Here is a 6,000-nt window from a genome sequence, read left to right on the forward strand (position 1 = left end):
CTAATTGGCAGCCAGTGTAATGACGATAGTACGGGACTAATGTGATCAAACTTTTTAGTTTTCGTTAAAACTCGCACTGCTGCGTTCTGAACCAGCTGGGGTTTGTTTATCTATTTACCAGAACATCCAGCTAGGAGACTGTTGCAATAATCTAGATGAAAGGATATGAATGCATGGATTAGTTTTTCCACATCACTAGTATTTAATATGTTTCTAATTTTAGCAATGTTGCGTAAATGAAAGAACGCTATGTTATGGCCCAGATGACCCCGGCTCGCTAGTCGGGCCGCAACATAAAAATATAAACATAAATAAAGCAGAGAAAAGAAAAAGGAAAAATATCGGGTGACACTGAACTGCGTTCATTGGCTACTTGCCATTCATTTATTTGTTGGGTATATGGATATTTATAATATGTAATATAATATAAGAATAAAAATACAACACTAGGACTTCAGGCTTGGCCAAGGCCAACATAACAAACAAAAGACTACAACCCCAATTCAACATAACTAACCTCATTAAAGGAAAAGCAAACCAAAATACAATAACATAAGCTACCTCCCTATAAATCAAAACAGGAGAAAACAACCCCCAAAAGAATCAGTAGCCCAGCCCTACTAACTCAAAACGAAACAAAACTTCCATGTACACCATATACAAACACAGCAAATAGACCGAAGCTATCGAATCGCGTAGCGATATTGTAGCAGTACATCTCAAACCGCTGTGACAGAAATGATTGATTATTGATTAATTATCATTGATTAGATTATGTTTAGTTATTATAAGAGATCATTATGAACTTGAAGGACTACAATAATGATGTAGTGTGTTTCAGTGTAATCATGTACTTGTGTTTAGTTCATATTATGCATATGTGTACTATACGTGACCCAGTGCTGAGGGTAAGAGTACTCTGTTAACTGGTAGTCACTAGGCTACTAGTCTTGGGTCATTTAGCTTTCTCTGTGTTCAACTGATACATCAGTTGCTTCCGCTAACTCTAGGGAAGTCCATATTAGGAGATACACACATGTGAGACAAAGTAGCCTATTTATATATATATATTTATATTTTTGTAATAACTTAATCATTTAACCACATCTGAGTCCTCATCCATTTCCAGAAAATTTCCACGACACCGCGTAGCGATATATCTCTTAATAGACCCGAATGATATAAACCATCGGTCCGAATGATCTCAGAACGGTCACCACAAATGTCAAACACAGCTCAGTATCCCCCAAGGATCAGGTGGAGTCCACTGTTCAAGACACCACAAGGTACAGCTTCTTGCTCAAGGCGAGCTTTTAAAGTCCCGCCATCCAATCTCGTCTCACATCTCGTGACACTGGCACCTGATGTCAATTACGTTGCTGCGCCCTCTTCTGGAGAACCTGGAAACAACACCAGACACAACACAAAAAGAAAACACAGAACCCCCTAACCCAGGGGTGCCCACAGTTTTCAGCTTGCGAGCGGATTGCAGTTTGGCTACCGTGAATGTCAATCAAAATACAACCGTCAGTGCAGATGTGCGATTCATCTACTACTATTTTATGTGACGCGATCTACGCACATTCCTTCGCGATCGACCGGCACTTCCTTCGCTATCGACCGGTCGATCGCGATCGACGTAATGAGCACTCCTGCCCTAACCGTAACAGCTACCCTAGTTATATTATTAATGTGTGTATCTAACGAGAGATCTGGGTCTATTGTGATGCCCAAGTTCTTTACCTCTGTGCTGGGGGTCAAATCAGTCAATCTAATTTTATTTATACAGCGCTTTTTACAACAGTTGTTGTCACAAAGCAGCTTTACAAGTGCCGAGTCCTAGCCCCCAGTGAGCAAGCCAAGGGTGACAGTGGCAAGGTAAAACTCCCTAGTTTTTTATAGTAAAATATAAAATATATAAAAAAGAATGTAGATTCAATGCTGCACTTTGTCTTTTGTTTCACCTTGTTAGTATAGTTATGTCTGTTTATTTCTCGTATGGTTTTTGTTAGTTATTTTGGCCTGGGTCACTTCTGACGTATGTACCGGTGTGCACTTTGTATTGTAAATATACTCAGCTACAAAATGTCAGAAAGGAACACACCCCCAGGGGAGCCCGAGAGGGTGGGAGAATGAGCACCCCAACCGGATGCCAACGGACAACCGACAACAAACATAACATGCATATGCGGCAAGAGCTGCAAAAATCTGCGGGGTCTGAAGATCCACCAGACCAAGATGGGATATTTGAGGAGAGAGCAGCCAGAGCAGCGCACAAGGAACAGCCTCTGTGAGCCACAGGAGGAGCTAGTTGGGGACGAGCCCCATAGCCCCCCACACACTCCAGAGGACCTTGGTGAGACGCAGGAGGATCCGGACCAGGAGTCACCCCACAGCGCCCAGAACCTCCACGCTCGGGAAGCCCTAGCCCCAGACAGCACCAAACAACCAAGCAACACCAAAAACGGGTCATGTGGCCTGCTGCCTGTAAAGCGATTGAGTGGCAGAAGTTTGATGATGACTTGGAGGGTATCCTCATAGCCACAATGAAAGGAGGCGCAGCCTGAGACCAGACATAGTGCTGCAATCAGAGTCCTTCAAGCAGGTCATCATGATGGAGCTGACGGTGCCCTGGGATGAGAGGATGGAGGAAGCCAATGGGAGGAAGAGGGAGAAATACGCTGAGCTGGTGGAGGACTGCCGCAACAGGGGGTGGAGTGTAAGATGCCTACCCATTGAGGTCGGGGGAAGGGCCTTTGCAGGGAAGTCACTCTGCAGGGCCTACAGTCTCCTAGGCATCACAGGGGCACGTAGGAGGAGCGCCATCTGTTCAGCGACAGAGGCCGCTGAGAAAGCGTCTTGATGGCTGTGGATCCAGAGGGACATGGCGTGGATGAGCGCTTCTTGGACACAGGCCGGGAACTGATCACTCCCGGTCGGGTCGCCTGGGTGAGGGGGTCTGAAGTTGAAAGATCTGAAACCCCCTGTGACCCCAGGTACTATCACTGATGATGTGTCCAAGAGTCTGCATCAGAAGATGTATGAAACAACCGTTTGTGTATATTTGTAAGTACACCATACTTTATATTTCTTTGAACCACTGTGTCATCCATATTCCACCCCTTCACACCCCTGTAACGGCCTAGAGCCTAGATAGGTCGAACCAAGGTCAACCATTGGGCCTGTATTATTGAATATTCATTACCTATGCCTGGACAGGGGAGAGAGAGAGAAAGGGAGAGAGAGAGAGAGCGGGGGGGGGGGGGGGGGGGGGCCCGTCTTTCCAGGTCCAGTTGATGACTTAACCGAAGAAGGTAGTTTAGCACAATTTGAAGACAAAGGGAATTCCCTATTCCTAAATAAACTGACTTACATACTCTACCTAAATAAGTATTAATTTGATTCTATTAGTCTACACATTGAGCCATTCTCAATTTCCACTTTTGGACAACAAATGACACATAATGCACAGACAGGCTTGAATGTGAGGTCACATACGCACACATGAGAATGATTACATTTGTACTTTCCTATATGTTGTTAAAAAAAATTGAAACTGTTAATGCTGTCTGGCCTGGCATGATCAAAACAAAATGTGTTCTTGTTGAAACAGCTGACACTATGTACATAACACCATTGCTAAACTCTTGTGAAAGGGAGTAGCTCTGGGATGGGCAACTTCCATGATAAAGAGGTCCAACATTTTTTTCAGCACTATCATTGGAGGGCCACATGAACACGCACTTCAAATAATTGGATATAAAAGACCAAATGATTCTCAATAAGTACACATTTTAAATGAATTCAGATCTGTATGTTTATTGCACCAACATACATCTATTTTCTGCATATAAATGCATTAACATGTCCTTAATTTGCTTAATAAAAAAGTGCAAAAAGGAATTTGAACTCCTTCATATCAAAGAACTTTAACGCGTAGCGCGCTGCAGAGCGAGGAGGCGAACACAAACGCTGAGAAGAGCCAGATTTAATAAGGGGAATTCCATAGGCGAACTCGTTTGTACAGGCACGGGTCAAAACGGGAGAGCCGTCCAAGTGGTCAACAGGACAGACAGGAGTCATAACAGGAGAGTCATTCACAACGGAGAAACACAACGGAGACGGAAAATACCAGAACAGCGATGACAGATAATCCACAAAACCGAACAAACCACAAATAACCGACAACGGGCGAAACACAGAGATACAAGTACACAGGACTAAACTAGACACAACTGAACACAATGACAACATGGGCGTGGCAGACAGAGGGAAACCAGGACAACAGACACGCAGGGCGGGATAACCGGGCAAGGAACAACACGGACACGGGAGAGGGGGGCGTAGCCCAGGTGACAAGAACAAAAAAGTCCTGCTCTCTCATTTTTTTTTCTTTTAATTATTGAATTATTATTGATCTATTTGTGGGCTGCACTGAGTGAGGACGAGGGCTGCGTGCGGCCCCCGGGCCACCAGTCAATAAAGTCAAGTCAAAAGTATTTTTTTTGTGTGTGTGCATGATTTTTAAGGTACAAGCAATGAGCACATATACAGCACTATATACTGTAAAGTTTTAAACTCCAGCATTGTACTATTAATATATAAATTAAATATTAAGCATGAGTCAATGACTTGACCTTATTATGCACTTGGAGCAGGATATAGTACTTTGTGGCAAAAAGATGTAAACTGTATACTAAAGTATAAGTTTAATATTAAAATACAAGTGTAAGTCTTGGTATTAATCTACTTAGTCTTAGACTAAGTAGACTTGTTTATATTTTTCAGTATAAGTCAAGTATACTTCACTATACTATTCTTAAGTATCTAAAATATAGTTTATAAAAAGTCACCTTCAAGTACACTTCCTCAGTTTTAGTAAAAAATAAGTATACTCATAGTACATGTGAATAAACTTCTTTTTGCTATGGGGTGTTTGACAGTAACGGAGTTGTGAGATTGTGATGGGGTTGTGATTTTAAGACTTTGGTTGTTGGGTTACCTACTTATTTTATTTTAACCAGTACCAGTACCACAAACTGGTACCACACATGACACAGTTTGTATAGCATTAGAGGTACTGAGTCTTTTTGTAACCAGGTGTTACATTTTTATTTAAAATTTTATCCTACTGCTTTCACAGTCACACCAACATTACACCTTACACAGTCACACCAACATTACGCCTGTCTCTTTAAGCGTTAGTGCAGCCGTATGCTGTGAGGCAGGTTTTAAAAGCATTTTCGGTGTGTTATTATGTGTGGTATGTACTTGCCTCAGTGTGTGCTAGCGCAGATGTAGCTCAGTGGAGCATTTTATATGCCTTGACTATTGTGCTGGCTGCATATTGTCGCCCTATGAGCAAAGACTTGTCTCTAGTGTAAGTTTTTCTATGCTTACGACAGGTTTATACCGGATTTCATCTGGGTTTCTACACAAGATCTGAGTTCAACTATTTGGTATGGATCTCAGACTCCACCATTTTTTTTATTTCAGAGTAAAAAAATATCTATTTTTTTGGATACCCAATTTTTATTGTTGAGAAACTGGTTAATATTCTGATTTATATCCATGTCTTTCAGAAACACTATGACACATTGTCTCAGCTCAGCGTTTACCACTCGAGGCATGACAGCCTGGGTGGATTGATTTGTGTCACTTTAATGCTCAGACTTATTCTCAGGTTTCTGTGTTTGTATTATGTTGTCTGAGTGCTGCACTGACCTTATACCTCCTGATCATTTAGTAATTCAGTTTAGTTCCCTTGACTTGTGGACTACAGAAAGTAAAGATGACCTCTTTAATCTTGTATACCAAACGTTTTAATCAACTGATTTCACAAAGCTCATTTTAAAATACTGTCTGCAGTAAAGGACACATGGGTTCCTGCTGCAGGTTTTGGTACTGACTAATAAGTCACTGTCAACTAATCCTGCACAACTCTCAACCACCAAATGAGATTTAGAAACTTTGGTGTTAAAATGAGTCACACACAATGCC

This window comes from Brachyhypopomus gauderio, chromosome 1, assembly GCF_052324685.1.
Source record: "Brachyhypopomus gauderio isolate BG-103 chromosome 1, BGAUD_0.2, whole genome shotgun sequence".
NCBI classification, from domain to species: Eukaryota; Metazoa; Chordata; class Actinopteri; order Gymnotiformes; family Hypopomidae; genus Brachyhypopomus; species Brachyhypopomus gauderio.